Genomic DNA, 17,397 nt, shown 5'->3' on the forward strand with positions numbered 1-17,397 from the left:
TAGGGCAAGTCACATAAGTGACTTGTTTTCTAGGAAAGTTAGCTGCTTGATGAGGGCTCAAATCCAGGGTGTTGCTGAGAGACAGTCAAAGCTTGCCTGACCCTCTGTGACTATTAGCCCCTGCTGTTCTTCCATGTTGGAACCAATTATACTACAAGGAGCAACCTGGAGGATACATGTGACTACAGATCTCTGGAGGCAATAGTCAGTGCATTGGAACCCAGGTGGTGTTATCGTGAGTCCTGCGAGTGAGAGAAAAGGGTGTAAAAGGAAGGCACATAGTAAGAAAAAAGATTATGCTTCCAATTCAAAAAGTTTGAGTTAAAGTTGTTGGTATCTTAAAGTTCAGAAAGTTAATTTTTATACAACACTGATTGGTCAAAAACAAATTACAGAATAATATTCCATAGTGAAGTACAGTAGGCTTTCTACAGTTAATGTGAATCCTCATTTAAAAAAATAGTAACCAGATGATTAATACATTCCTTGAAAAGAGTTAAAACATTAGATGAAAATATCATCAGAAACCTGATGTAGAAAATACTACAGAGTAGCAATATTATTAATACAGACTAGATTTTATTTTGGTTTTTTTGCATTTTGTATAGGACAAACTGATCAGTGACAGTATTTCAAGTTGCTGGCTTTGATTTTACATCCCAAAGGCAAGAAGCTAACTTCACTAACAGATACAAAACTGCAAAAAAAATATTCTTGTTCGAGTATTTTTGATGTGTTTCCAATTTTCTTGTTCTTGGGAGTGAAATAAATATTATATGCCACTTGTTTCATGCACTAAAACTGTTGTGAACTTCGCTTTTCTCAGTTTGTCCTTCTGGAACTATTTTACTAGTCTTACTATTTTAATAGTCTTCAATTAAGTCAGGCAAGTTAGAGACACCAGTAATCTATTGCAGGACCTTGATGATTATTGTACTCGATGCACAACCATTGCATTCTTAAATCAAAAAAAAAGAAAAAAATGTGAAATTACAACAGGGGTTTGGGGCTGTCTGCATTCATGATAAGACTGAAAACTGGGCAAAATTTTCCCTGGAAAGAAGAGGATGTTCTGACACTGAAGACAGTAGAGAAGTTGAGAAGGGAGAAGAGTCCACAAAATACAAAGATTGTGGTAAACATCAAATTCCTCCACAAACACCAAATTATTGAATGGGGAGGGCAGGGAGAGGTAGCACATGGAAGTAATCACCCTCAGGTTTTTCCCTGTCAAAGTAACAAACTAATAGTACAAACATGGTAACTCCAAGTGATAAAGACAGTTGATTTCACTAGCTTAGCCATGAAACTCTTCAACACAGCTAAGAACTTTTAAAGCACTATCAACTTATCTTCCTAGTAGGGAGAAAACAGTCACAAACATGAGTAATGACCACTTACCTATGTTAAAGACATATATATAGAGCTATACCCACAGAAATGTTCTGAATGAAGATACTGAGCAAAATGAATGATAATCTTCACTGTAGCAATTGGATATATATTTAAGAGGAGGATATATAATTAATGCAATAGCTTTACACTTCCAATGTGCTTCTGGCAGGAAAAATAAATGACTGATTTTGAAAGATACAATTTATTCCCATCATGACAGTCTCAGTTCAGCTGCATAAATTTTAAATTCCATACATCCCTTTTGTGTCAATCAATTGTCTGATAGGAGTATAACTAAAATCTTTGTGATTGTTCTAGCAGTATTCCTGTCTTGAACCAATTCTAAGATATCACAATTCAGTTAAGAGTTTTCAGTTTCCAAAACATCTGTAAGATGCTTCAGTCCATGAAAATACTCATTAGCCTACTAAAGAGTATTCTAAGGAACATTTACCCTTTCATTACGTTCCTCTACAACTCTGTAGTTTGTAGTAGAAAACATACACTTTAGTAGTAATCCTCTTGTAAATTGTCTTTGGCGCACAGATAATTCTGTCAATGGTGAATTTTTTAGGTTATTTTAGAATTTTTAAACACTCAGCCCCATTTACCAGGTACAACATTTGCCTGAACTAATCACATGCAACTATCAAAGTTGTTTCAGTTTTACACAACTCAAGGCACTGTTTTGATCCTTTTTTCCTTTCACAGTTATCTGTATCCTTTGAAGCTGATGACTGACCCACAAATACACAGCTAGCATTTGTTCACTATTTCACAGTATATGCAGATTAGCTGGAAAAATAGCAATAGTTCTGACTAAGCTCCTGGTCTACTGCTGGATGTTGGGACATCATGTACAAATTTGACAAATGCTCAAACTCCACACCAACAAATCTTTTAGATTATAGCAGAGCAATAACTGCAATCACTATCATTGTAAATATTTCTATTTTCTATAGCTGTAAACTTTATGGAAATGAAAGGTTCTATTAACCTGACCAATACGGAGGTGTGAAGTATCAAGACTGTAACTGGGCTTTGGTTTTCTTGCTTTCAAGATATTTATGTTTTAATTTAAAACTGAAAGGACATTTCATTTAAGAACACCAACACACATAAGAATAATGCAATTAATGCATCACATAGCAATTTAGTTTATTTCATTTGAAAACTAATGTCTTTAAGCTTCTTCTACTGGAAAATTTCACAGTATATCATAAATACTATTAATTATTTGTTACATTCCTTTTTGTAGTAAATAATACATTAAAATATTTTTCACATTGAAAACTGGACAAAATAACTCCTCAAGACTATCTTGGCAGCTGTCACCATCCATTACCACCAAAATCAAAAGGTTTGCCATCAGTTATTTGTGGAATCAGTCTCAGAAAAAAAAAAAAAAAGTTATTTATCTATTTTATGCAAGTTTGATTGGTCTAAGTAAAAACATTCTTCAAAAGGATGTACTTCCATTTACAAATTTGTGTATATCAAATGAACTCAAATGTTTCATCCCTGTCTGTACTTTACTTAAAATTTGAATAAGTTTTATTCAAAATACATACTTATTGTAATTCATATAATACGAGACAAAATACAAAAATGTGTCCATGGGAGTGAAAAAGCCTGAATATGAGTGCAGATTCTCAGCTTTGTATGACATCAAAACTTATGTTTGAATTGTGTTTCTCTCACCTAAATTAATTCAAGTTAGAAACCCACAGATGCGCATATATATTTTCAAAAGAAACCTTAGAATCATAGATTCATTTTAGTTGGAAAAGACAATTGAGTCCAGTCATTAACTTAGCACTGCCAAGTCCACCAACAAACCATGTCCCTAAACATCATGTCTACAGGTCTTTTAAATCACTCCAGACATGGTCTCAACCACATCCCTGGGCAGCCCTTTCCAGTGCCTGACAAACCTTTCAGTGAAAACATTTTTCCTAATATCCAATCTAAACTTCTCCTGGTGCAACCTGAGGCCATTTCACCTTGTCCTGTCACTTGCTACTTGGGAAAAAACACTGAACACCCATCTGGCTACCACCTCATTTCAGGTAGTTGTGGAGAGCAGCTTCTCAGCCTCCTTCGCTCCAGACTAAACAACACCAGTTCCCTCAACTGCTCCTCATAAGACTTGTGCTTTAGACCCTTCACCAGCTTTGTTGTTCTTTGACACCCTCCAGCATTTTCTTGTAGTCTTTCTTATAGTGAAGGGCCAAAACTGGACACAGTATTCCAGGTGTGGCCTCACTAGTGCTGAGTACAGGGGCACAATGCCTTCCCTTGTCCTGGTGACCACACTGCTTCTGATACAAGCCAAGTTGCTATTGGCTTTCTTGGCCACCTGGGCACACTGATGGATCATATTCAGATGGCTGTTGACCAACACCCCCAGGTTCTTTTCTGCAAGTCAACTTTCCAGCCACTCTTCCCCAAGCCTGTAGCACTGCATGGGGTTGTTGTGACCCAAGTGCAGGACCCAGCACTTGGCCTTGTTGAACTTCATACCACTGGCCTCAGCCCATCAATCCAGCCTGTCCAGATCCCTCTGCAAAGCCTTCCATCCCTTAAGCAGATCAACACTCCTACCCAACCTGGTGCTGTCTGCAAACTTAATGAGAGTGTACTCAAACCGCTAGTCCAGATCATTAACAAAAATACTAATGGGCCCAATACTGAGCCCTTATCCAGGGAAGAGAATGCCTATCCAAGGCATGAGCAGCCAGTTTCTCCAGGAGAACGCTATGGAAAGTGGTGTCAAAGGCTTTACTGAAGTCCAGGTGAAATATACCCACAGCCTTTCCCTCACCACCTTCTCATAAAAGATCAAGTTAGTCAAGCAGGACCTGCCTTTCATAAAGCTATGCTGTCTGGGCCTAATCACCTGCTTGTCTTCTGTGTGCCATGTGATGACACTCAAGATGATCTGCCCCGTAACTTTCCCAGACACCAAGGTCAGACTGACAGGCCTATAGTTCCCTGAATCCTCCGTATGGCCCTTCTTGTACATGGGCATCACATTTGCTGTAACTTTCCCAGACACCAAGGTCAGACTGACAGGCCTATAGTTCCCTGAATCCTCCGTATGGCCCTTCTTGTACATGGGCATCACATTTGCTCACTTCTAGTCAACCAGGACCAGCGTCTCCCACAAGAGCTGCCACCTCCTGGCAAGTCTCTCTGCTGCCATGGTATTTTTCTGCTTCAGGAAAAACCCCTGTGTGTCAAGATTTGCTGCTTTGATATAGAGTGAGCTGGCTCTGGAGCAGCTTCCTTCAGTAACTGCCTTGAACATCCATCCACTAATGAAGATTAACAAGAAGGGAAAAAAATCCCTTTTTTCAATCCCAAATAAAAGAATTTCTAGCTTCCTGTAAGAAACACCATTCCACGCAATCACTTTTTTAAGTAAACCTATCTTGCAACTACAATTTGGAAAAGAATAATGTTTACAGCCTAAGAAAAAAGGAACCTGAACTCTTGTACTTAAGAGTCTGACAGTGCTGCAAATTGGTGAAGGTGTCATTTCTGTCTAAAAAGGAAATAAAATAGATTACAACTACTCAGGATAAAAATTAAAACTAAAATTCCAGTTATACACTGGAATAATATATATAATATTTACATATACAAGTCCTGTGATCTCTCAGTGTAGTATTATTTAAGTATATGGTGGCTTTAACATCTCAGCAGCTTTTATTCCCTTTCAGTTACCTATTAATCAGAAGAATGTTGCCTTTTATAGAAGAAAATATGAATAAGCATTTCTATACTAAAAAAAAGCTTTTATAAAGGAAGTTGTCTCTAAGGGTAAGCAAAATAATCTGTACCATGTAAATCTGTTAAGACAATATAGACACCTGCCTTCCTTCAAGGTTTAAGAATTACCGTTCTTCATTCTAATAAATATCTGTAGTGGAGTGTGAAGCTGTTTTGGCTGTCCAAGAAGGACAGTGAACTGCTGTAAAGGGTACAGCAAAAGGCTATGAAAATGATTAGGGGACTAGAACATCTCTCTTATGAGGAAAGGTTGAGGGACTTGGGTCTTTTTAGTCTGGAGAAGAGAAGACTGAGGGGGGATCTGATCAACACCTATAAATACTTAAAAAGAAGGTGTCAGGAGGATGGGGCCAGTTTTTTTTCAGTGGTGCCCAGTGACAGGACGAGAAGTAACAGGCACAAACTTGAACATAGGAAGTTCCATCTAAACATGAGGAGGAACTTCATTACGTTGAGGGTGGAAGAGCACTGGAACAGGCTGCCCAGAGAGGTGGTGGAGTCTCTGTCTCTGGAGATATTAAAAACCCACCTGGATGCATTCCTGTGCAACCTGCTTTACCAGGTGGGTTGGACTAGATGATCTCAGAAGGTCCTTTACAGCCTCTATCATTCTGTGATTCTGTGATTTTGTGATTTCCATATTTTTGTAGAAGCAGGGGAGCTCAAAATAGTTTTAGCAGCAACTGTTGATTCCATAGCTTTCTTTTTTTTCCTTTCTTTTCTAACAGCAATTCATGAGTTGAATAAGACCTGATGTAAAGTATTTTTTTTTCTTTTTTTTTTTTTTAGGGCATGTGAATTCTCCATGAGGCATTTTAGCAGACACATATTCAATTTCTCCATGTGTAAAGCTGTGCAGTAAAGAAAAACATTTGAATGGCAAATGAATGATAATTATAAAGTTTAAGGGTGCCTAACAGCCTAACCTTTAGTGCTTAGTATTTGTTTCTCTTACAGCCTCTGGGTTTAAGGATGGATATTGGTTTCTCCCTCTTTTTCACTAGTTTTTACCAATGTTTGTAGCTGTGGTAGTTGTCCTCATGAAAAGCCTTATTCTCTCTTAAACTCTCTTCTCCGATAAAATACTTTGTTTACTTAGCTTGTGCTCCTTTCTGAATTCCCTACACTGTTAACAGTTGTTAGAAAAGCCAAATCAGGGACCATGAAAACCTCAGTTGTGTGGAATTGTTGGCAAATATTACTTTTACCAGGACTTGATCATACAGTATCTAAAAGCTTAATATAGCTGTATAAATTGCTGTTTCAAGATATCTTGGTTTAGGTTTTTTTTAACATCAGTTGCATTTTTATTCTTTACAAAATGAAACCCACACTGGAATTTTGGAATTATAATTCCTCTTGAAGTCCTGAAGTTCAGAAGCTGCTGCTGTTTTTACAATAAATTTGCTTATTACTGTGTATCAAGCCCTCTCTCTTGTCATTCATAAACACTTCCAAACATAGTTCAAGATTTAAAAAAAAAAAAAAAAAAGGAAAAATATTGAGTTTGTACTCATGGAGGGGAAAAGGGAAAAAAGCTTTCTGACTATAGTTAGTTTTCGTGCAAATAGACATTTATAACAAAAATACTGCTAAAGCCTATCTGCAGTTGTGCCACCACCTGGAAAATGTTAGGAGGAACATTATGCATGGGAGACACACAGCTTTATGCTTTAGAATACCCACAAACTGGCAAGGCATTTTCCATAATTTACTTTTATGAGCTTCAGTTTCAAATGAGTTTTATGGACTTAATCGTTTGGGAAATTATTATGGGAAACAATAATTCAGAGTTGACCTTCTCTGAGCTACCTGTTATTTGATTGGTTTAGCTAGCAATGTCTTTAATTGAATTTGTCAGCATCAAAAATATGTGTGCTAACAGCTGCTGTCTTACATTCTATAATTATTGCTATTACCTTAGATAAATATTTAAGTAGGCAAAGAAACAACGGGAGTAAAACAAAGTCACTTACAATAGAACAAAGTGAAAGTCTTAATGGAGAAGTTGTAATACTGTTCCTTTAGAAATATGTTTCTGAATTAGTAGAAGTTGCAGCACATTTTTGTAATTTAGGGAAAAAAATCACAAGTTATACGTCAGGTGACATGGTAAATAATGACTAAACACTGTGTTATTTCCTTTGCTAGAGCTTCATTGTATCATCAGAGAAAGTACTTGAAAATTCAGGCTTAAGCTCTGCAAATCCTGACTGCCCCAAAAAGCCCCAGACAAATACAGGCTTGTTCTTTGTGCACAGGCTTGTTCTTTGTGCAATGCACTGTAGGACTAATGTCTAGAATCTATTTTTTTTTTTTTTTAAATGAGATATTCTGACATTAAAATAGGATTAATCAACCAGAATGCTGAATTTACATAGAAAAATATTATATAAAAAAATAAAATTCACTTCCAAATAATTCTGTTCTCATCTCTTAATATTAAAAAAAAAAAAAAAAAAAATTGGGTTTTGTCTGTTTGCTTCTTTTTTCATTTATTTTAAAGTACTTTAGTGTCACTAAACCCTATAGCAAAGAGAGGAATCATGAAATGTGTCTTCTAGTCTTAATAAAGACTTTTTTAAAAAGACAGCAGTTTTTTTCAAACAAACCATTTCTTCGACCCTATCTGATAAACCTTCTTGTACTTCTTTTTTTTTTTTTTAATGGTGTTCTGCCTAATTTCTTGCCATAAAACTAAAGGAAATGGTTCACATGTTGACATTTTTTTAAAAAAGAAAAATCTCTTTGAGGAAAGCATATGACTTCTTATTAATATAGGGGACTGAATGCATGTGAAATTCTCTCTAATAACAACTCACACACTAGAATGAATTCAAGATCAGGCATTTAAGATCAGGCCTTCTGATTTTCTAGATTTGATTCTTTTTCTTGTTGTCATTGCTGGAGCTCTTAACTTTGAAACTTAATGAATGATTCAAATCTGATTATTGAGAAGTAAAAGCCCTGTATGCTGTTGGGAACATCTAATGCTGACTGTGTTTGGATAATGTGGGATTTATCAGAGGCATAAAAAGAAATCTAAGTACCAAGCAGCCTAGTTTCAAGGAAGCAGTTTAATGGTTGTATGCATCTAGTCTATATGAATGAATTATATGAAGTGAGAAATAGTGAATGACAAACTTTTTAGAGCAGAAATGGACATCCAAAGTCATTTGTCTTCTCTACCATTTCTGAAATAACAAATCTTGTATTTAACTTAATATTTTACTTAACACTTAATAAGTTAGATAAACACATTTCCACCTGTTCAAAAAAAGGAAAAACAACCACCCCCCCCAAAAACTATTGTATTCTAGTTTTAGAATTTTTATCAGCCTTGCTAACATCTCTTATATGTAGTTTGTCCTAATTTAAGTAGAAAACATTCTACTTCAGGGACATAGGATTATATGTTATTTCCTATAAAATAGAAGTTTATTTATGAAAAGAGATTTTGCTCTAAGTGTACAAGACATCTGGTTTTTAATTTTTTTTTTTTATTTTTCCCCCAGCTAGTGGGGGAAATAAGCAAGATAAGAGCATATCTGAGATGATCTTGTGCTACTCATGGACATAAGAAATTTGTCAAAGGATTTTATAAGGCATGAAGTATCACAAAGGGCAAATATGAACAGCAGTAGAAATATGATCCTGTGATTAGAAAATACAATTAATAATCTAAGTAAAAAGTTGAGACCATTGTATTATTTGCTGCAATTCTTATGCAAGCATTTTAGATGAATGGGAAATTGTAAAAGTTTTTTGAGAAATTCAAAGAAGGAATTTTTATCCAATGTATTTCCATGATGCATCTTGCGTTACAGGTTCTATAATAAAACCAGTATCTACTGTACAGGCATTCTCAAAAATGTCTACTAATAATTCTAGTATAATGTCAGTATGGTATCCTCAGAGGATTCAGATGTACTTTAGCAACCCTGTAACCTGTTGCAGTTACCTGCCTAATTTTAAGCAGGAAAAAGGCATTTTCATACTTACAAGCTGTCATCCACATTACCGTAGGAGATCAGAAATACAATTATGAATCAGCCAAACTAGAGAAACTAAATACAGTTATTTATAACACAAAAGGATGCTGAAAACAGACAAAGTAAAGTAAAGGACTTTTCCCATTTTGGAAACTTGAATGGTGTCGGTTGTTAAAATACTAAGTATGGCTTTTTCATGTGGGACTGAAAAAGGGCAAAAGTAAGGTATCCTTTTAACCCACACTTGCTGTCAGCTACTGGGTTACTCAATATTATTGTTTATGTTCAGTGAAAGAATAAATAAAATATGTGGTAGTCTTAGATGTGTTTTGAGTGGTTTATAAAACAGAAAAGTTGGTTAAATTTATCAAAGACTCCCTAACATAAAGAGAGAAGAAACTATATACAGTATTCTGCATTATAACATTACAGAATTTTATATGCTACAATATTCTAATACTTAAATCTATAAAACAAAGCTTAATTTTAACAACTACAGTAACGCTGAACATAGTTTCCATACTTTTCTATTATGGAATGGCTGCCTTGAAAGTCCAAATATACAGATAGAATGCCATCAATCTAGATGATTATTTAGTAACATTTTTTTTTTGAAAGGAAGTCAATTGTCTTCCAGGGATCAGGCCAGGAAAACAAAATTTAAAAAGGAACATGAGTGCAAGTAACTGCACAACCTTATTCACTAGCTATGAGTAGGTACCTCAATAGTTGCAATGCTTTGAAGAATCAAATGAACAATATCAAGTATTTGAGAACCAGTGAAAGTGGTTTTGAAGTCAAAATAGAAAAAAATTAATGAAAAAAATAACTTTGGATGTCTTGTCTTCAGAAGTCTGATATCCTATCTTGTATCTTGCATAAAGTACAGCAAATCTTCAACCCCTGTCTATTCTGGAGAGACTATCACAATCCTAGATCTCATGGTAATTAATAGTCTTAGTTGTACACATAAAGGTTATTTTTACCAAGGTCAACTCCACTATTTTGTAAAAAGGAAATACATTATTAGTTATTGAAATGATATATACACGTATATATACACACAATAATTGTCTGTAGAAGGATGTCAATTTTACACCTAGTTACATTAAATAACTGCTACTCTCAGACAATACAGTAAATATTGTTGAGATAAGAATTATAACATAATATAGATATTAAAAGATTAAAACCAGAACATTCAAATTTACTAAGCAAAATTATTTTGGCAAGATATTATTTAATTTTTAAACGTTTTTAAAGTATGTTGGTCTCTACCAAGAACAAGCCAGGCCAAACAGAGCAGTGATAAATGTTCTTTAGCTGCCTCTCAATGTGTAAACCAGAAGACTGACCACCTCAAGTGTACGAATACCAGTGCATACAGACTGAGGAAAAAACAGGAGGAAATGGAGCTTTGCACCCAGTCAGACAATTATGATACCATAGAAATAACTGAAACATGGTGGGACAACTCACACGATCAAAGGATCACGATGGACGGCTAGATGCTGTTTCATAAAGACAGACAGGGAAGAAAGGAAGGAGGAGTCGCACTCTATGTTAGGGAGAACCTTGAATCTATGGAAGTCAACTACAACGATTGTGAAAGTCCTATCAAATGCCTCTGGGTCAAGATCAGAGGGGTCATGTCCAAGGAGGATTTTACAGTAGGTATCTGCTACCAACCCCCAAACCAGATGATAAATAAGGCCAATAAAGCAATATTTGCATCACTTAAGAAAGCTTTGGGTCAACAGAACCTGGTTCTTATGGTTGACTTCAACTACTCAGTCGTTTGTTGGAAGAACAATACAACAGCTCACATGTTCCAACATCAAGTTCCTAGAATGTGTAGAGGACTGCTTCCTTATACAAATGTTAGAAGTGTGAACCAGGAATGAGGCACTGCTGGACTTGCCACTCACAAATGAAGAAAACTTGCTTTGCAATATCTTGGTTAGTGATAGCCTTGGCTGCAGCAGAGTTTGGGATCTTGCTGAGCACACTGAAGGTTAGTACTAAGACAAAAGTTTTAGAGTTTAACAATTTTCAGGCCTCTCAGATCTCTGTTAAGAGTGATTGCATGGGAAGTTTCCATGGCAGATAAAGGAGTTAGGGAGTGCTGGGAGTTTTTCAAGAATGAGCTCGTGGAAACACAAAAACAGTTCATGACTTTTAATGGTAAGGGAAATAGACGGAGCAAGACATTCCCTTGGTATAAGTGAGCTTCCGAGTCTGCTCAAAATCAAAAGAGAAGCATAACAGAGATGGAAAAGAGGATGAATACTCAGTGAGAACCGAAAGGGCATTTCCATGGCATGCAGAGATACAGTTAGAACAACAAAAGTTCAGCTCAAATTGAAATTGGACAGAGATGTCAAAAACTACAAGGGTTCTTCAGATACATAAAACAGAAGGAAAATATTGGCATGCTGTTAAACAGGAGAAGTGAGTTAGTCACTAACAATGCTGAAAAGGCAGAAGTTTTCAATGCTCTCTTCACCTCTGTCTTTACCAGCACTGCTGGGACCCAGGCCTTGGGAACAAAAATCCAGGTTGATGCAAACACAGACCCACCATCAGTGGAAGGAAGAGTTGGTATGTAAAGTATTCCAAGAGCTTGACAAGTACAAATCAAAGGGCCCTGGCTTTATCCACCCAAGGGTATTAAGAGAGCTGGCTGATGTTGTTGCAAGGCTGTTCTCCATAAGGCACATGTCACAGCATTGTACAAGAAGAGCTTAAAGAAGGATCCAGGAAATTATAGGCACATCAGTCTTACTTCAGTCCCTGGGAAACTTATGGAAAGAGTCCTCCTGGGGGGTATCCTAAGTCAAATGAAGCACATGATTGTGAAAAGCTAGCACAGATTCGCCAACAGCAAATCGTACTTGACAAACCTGATCACCTTCTATGACAAAGTAACCTGCTGGGTTATGTGGGATGAGTGGTCAACGTTGTTTACCTGGACTTCCCCAAGGCTTTTGATACCATCCACCACAGCCTCCCCCTAGGTAACTGATGCATTGCAGTCTAGACAAGTGGTCTGTGTGGTGAGTAGGGAACTGGCTGACAGGCCACACCTAAGGGGTGATGGTAAGTAGCTCCTTTTCAAACTGGCAGCCTGTCACAAGAGGTTCCCTCAGGGATCAATACTGAGCCCAACACTGTTTAATGTCTTCATAAGTGATCTAGACCATCGTATCAAACGTACTCCGATGAAATTTGCTGAATATACCAAACTGTGTGGGGAAGTGGACACTTTGGAAGGGAGAGCCACCCTGCAGGAAGACCTGGATAAGTTGGAAGAGTGGGCTAACAAGAACACTACAAAGTTCAAAAAGGACATGTGTAATGTCTTGCACCTAGAAAAACAAACTAGGACTGCAGCACAGGCTGAGATCTACACAGCTAGGAAGTAGCTCTTTGAAAAGGGACCCGGGTGTCCTGGTGGACATCAAGATCAATAGGAGTTAATAGTGTCCTGGTGTGGCAAAGAAAGCCAACAGGATGCTGGGTTGCATCAACAAGGACATCTCCACTGGAGATAAAGAAGTCATTGTCCCACTCTACTCAGTGCTTTTCAGATCACACTTGGAATACTGTGTTCAGCTTTGGTCCCCATTATTTGAAAAAGGTGCGGAGAGGCTGGAGAGGGTCCAGAGAAGGGCTACAAAGATGATCACAGGACTTGGAAGCCTGGCATATGAGAAAAGGCTGAGAGAACTGAGTTTACTCAGTCTTGAGAAAAGAAGGCTTAGGGGAGACCATATTCTAGTATTTAGAGGGTGGCTACAAAAAAGATAGAGACTCTCTTTTTACAAGGAGACACATTGAAAAGATGAGTGATAATGGGTACAAGTTACTTCTGGGAGATTCTGACTGAACACGTGACTAAAATTTTTCACAATGAGAAAAAGTAACCATGGGAATAATCTCCTCAAGGGAAATGGTGAATTCCTTAGCACTGGACACTTTTAACATTCAACTGCACAGGGTACTGGGCCATCTTGTCTAAACTGTGCTTTTGTCAAGATAGGTTGCACTAGATGATCCTTGAGGTTCTTTCCAACCTGGTATTCTTTGATCGCATGATGACTGATTCTATCAAGAATATACTGAGTGAGAATAAGCTGTTTTGCTACAAAGTTTAGGTCAGGTCCACGCAACACATAATCACTCAGATAAAAAAGTGTTCTCTGTGAATAATGAATTACTTTTAAGGCGTATACACCTCTCACCAGACAATAAGGTCTCTCAAAACTTTACAAGGTTTTTAAATGGTCTTTGTGAAATAATCAATGTTTTTCTTTAAATGATCCTAACATTTAGAAAAACTGATGAACACATTCACTAATTTTTGAACATAGATATTTATAAGAGAAGATTGACATATATGTATAACAACAGATCATGCTAAAAATGTTCTTTAAAAAGTTCTGATTCTCAATAGAGAGAAAATGTTATTAATATGTCACAACTAACTCATAGAACCTGTGTTGCATGAGTTTAGAATTATGTGGTTGTGAAAGGCAAAGATATACTTGTAAAGAAGCAACATTTTCTTTCTTTCAGACTACGTTGTAAATGTCTGTTTTGTAACTCCACAGATTAGCTGTTGTGACTCATCTACTAAGGTCAGCACACAGCTACTGAGAAATACTGAATTGTTTTACATATTTCCTTCCACTTCTGTTTGCTGTGGGTTGCATATCTGGGGGCAATGACAATATTCATTTGGAAAAAAATACAGCTTAAGAATGGTTTCAATTTTATTTTACTGAAAATCATTTGCAATAGATCATGAAGAAGGCACAACTCTGATACTCTCAAGAGATGTGTTTTCAAAATGCCTAACTATTCTATGAAGATTTGACAGATTCAGGTTTCTATCCACACAATGACAGCACTGAAGAAGAATTAAGTTACTTAAAGCACCTCTAATTTGGGGGACAAAAATCTTTTCATTAATAATGTTTCTGTGCTGTATCAAGGTTTTCTGCATTTTAATTAGGACTGTTTTCCTAACCACTACTCCTTCAGTAGAAGTGACTGCTTGACTTATATTATTCTTAATTTCAGTAATGGTATTTTTTGGAACAATATAGATTTTATCAAAAGGAGGAGATTTTTTTTCTCCCTAATTTTAAGCTTGATTAAGTGGTAAAATGAATTTTGTGCTGACGGTAAGTGGCTAAATGAACCAGAATTTTTTAACCACAACTGCATTATTGCCTGGAGAAAAATAAAAGAAAATTTTTAAAAGTTCACTTTTTCACAGGTACCTCCTCAGTTTTGAGCCACAAGATCTGCTTTCTGACTTGAGTTGCAGTTGCCTCTACATAGACATCTGGGCTTTGACACTTCTGTTGTGATTGCAAGACGTAAAATACTGCCATAACATGCAATTGTTTTGTAATGGGATTCTTTATCCTCAGCATTTGAACTCACTCCACCATCACATTTCAGGGAGCCAAATAACTGTCAAGCTAAAAGAATCTTCAAATTCAACCAATCTAAACTGGCTTAAAAAATATGGCCTATAGGTTAAAGCTTAATAGTCTAATTTTGGCTTGCCAAGCTCTTGAACTGACAGTTAGTGCTAAGAATTTTAATACATTAATTTAATACTCGTGTATTGTCATTAGTAATTTAAAGCTCATCTAAAAATCTTTAATAATTGCCTTCTTTATCTCTGTGATCACAAAAAGTAAAATATTGTATCTTACTTGACTTTATCTATATTTTCCATCTTTTTCATAAACCACAATTAATTCTGAATAAAGACGACCTATTATCTGCTCTTGGATGTGTCTTAATTATCATTGAAAATGCCACAGACATATCCCTGTTCATCCAACTTTACACATGGAATCAGAGACACAGTGAAATCTGAGGCATACGCCTTATATTTCTGCACTATCAAAACCTCACTCATAAGAAAAACTGCATGTTGACATTTTCAGGGCTGAAACTGCTCACCAAGGTGAGGAAAAAAAATATAAAAATTGACAAATAAAAGAAGCACCCTCTATTCAACTTTGAATCAGCTTGTTTTTATTATTATGAATTTTGTTAAATTAATTTTATTAGGAGATAAAGTTTGCACAATTTGGATTTATTTTTCCCATAATATCTGAAGTAGAAGATGTACCAAAGTAGAAAAATGTATATTATTGTATATCTGACAAAGATGAAGAATTATAAAACTGGTACAAATTTTGAACAACTCAAAATATGTTTGTCTTTTTTTTTCATTTTTTGTTTCACTGGCTTTTCATTGCTATTGATTCTTTCAAGGATATTTCACACATTTGACAAGGTTTCAGCCTAGGAAATTATAAAAAAAAGTATCTTTATTCAAGATTTGCAATCTTAAAAAGTTGGCAGCAGTATAACAGCAGTGATTCAAGGCTTCTTTAACTGTGACATAAATATTAATACTAACTTCATATTTAATTAAAAAATGACACTACTGCAAGAGAAGGGAGGAAAAAATTAGATTTATATTTATTAGATTTTACTTTAAGAATGTGAATTTGTTCTGAGAACATGTTTATTAATTTGGGTATGATACATTACTACATGGAAACTACTTTTACTTTTGCAGTAAGAATAATCTAGTCAAGAGGATAATTTTATTACTTCCAATAAAAGTAACATATTTTATCTAACTAAATGAACAAACGACATGATTTAGATCACACTTTAATCTGTTATTCATTTGCAAAGGCAAGAAATAATGCTTTCAAAGGACAATTTGTATCAAAATGGAATTTTGTTTTTAGTATTCACTCAAATAAATAGGCAGTGCTTGTGTTAAATCACTTCTGGTTTTAGATCAAGATATAGTAGGTGACATACTTCAAGTGATATCACATTGTACTTCGATGATACCACACACAAAAAAGTCACTCAGAAGACCGATCGTAACTAGTAGCTACTTGATTTAAAAAGTAACAGATTCTGGACTGGATGAAGTCAGAAATAATTTAGTCTGGTTACTTTGTGAATTCTCAATTTATCAACAAGAATAGAACAAAGCAAATAAAGAGTCTATGCTAGGTCAGTGATCCTAACTCTGCAATTGATTTACATCATGTAATGACCACTTCTATGTCCATAGAAAATGAAATAGCATACAACTTTATTCTTTTCAATATCTAGTACCTTGAAAGGTTTTCTTGTACTCATCACATTTTGGAACGTTAATCTTTTTCATATAACAAGTATGTATAATTGGAGTTGTAAAACTATTCCAGTTTTATTAATGGATGGATAGAAATACGGAAAAATACTACAAAATGGTAACTAGCTGAACAAAAGCCATGTGATTTCTCATTGAAAGGTAAAGACTGGTATTTCTTAGTACTCAAACTCCAGCAGCAACATAAACTTTCATTTTATAATAATAAAAAAATAAAATTAAAAACAGAAAGGAAAAAAAGATGAGCATGGTTTATTAAGGCAGACTAGCCAAACAGTTGGAGGTCAGAAAACTAAGGGCCACCAGTCATGGTTCTCTGAACTGTGACTTACAGTCATGAACCTTTCATTGTTTAGAACTATTCTAACACCTAGAAATATGTGGCCGTCACTCCTGTTGTCCACTGAGGGTCAAAAAATAAAAATTAAAAATAAACCTATTTCAGCTACAAATTCCTAGCCAGGAACTGCTATATAAGAGTTATCAGAGCGTTCCTAAGATCAACAGAAGTCATGATATAGATTATTTGAACTTCATAAAAGTTACTTATCCAGAGAACAGGACAAAGAGACCTCTTAAATCTTTCATCTCTCCCTGTAGCCACAAAAAGAAAAGCCTTTACAGTTTTGTCATACTGGGGTGGGAGGGAGAAGGGAAAATTCTGGAAAAAGACTGACAAATAGTTGACATCTAGATCACTGAAATTTGAATTGCTGACAATATCAAACATTGCTGAGTGACTCATGCCTTACCAAACTAGCTACAATAATCACCCAGATTTCCAGATGTACAGGAACCTAGAATTTCTGTAAAATAGGCACTGAGTGTGTATGAATCAACTGCTCAGTTCACATAATATAAGGTTGATCTGTAAATACAGAATAAATCTGATGTCTCTGTGATTCAGACTTCCTACATACAAAATCAATCGCAGACTTATAATTTGGGGAATTTGCCAAGAGAGCCAGAAAGACATTGCTCAAGTTTTGTCACACAGATGCAACA

General features: G+C 35.8%; 1 protein-coding gene across 1 annotated transcript in view; it reads right to left on the reverse strand.

Moving 5' to 3' along the window:
• Positions 1 to 17,397, reverse strand: part of PTPRD (protein tyrosine phosphatase, receptor type, D) — a 1,328,567-nt gene that overhangs the window by 1,028,833 nt on the left and 282,337 nt on the right. The gene's annotated exons all lie outside the window — the stretch shown is intronic.

Source organism: Calidris pugnax, unplaced genomic scaffold (genome assembly GCF_001431845.1).
Source record: "Calidris pugnax isolate Ruff unplaced genomic scaffold, ASM143184v1 scaffold178, whole genome shotgun sequence".
Classification (NCBI taxonomy): domain Eukaryota; kingdom Metazoa; phylum Chordata; class Aves; order Charadriiformes; family Scolopacidae; genus Calidris; species Calidris pugnax.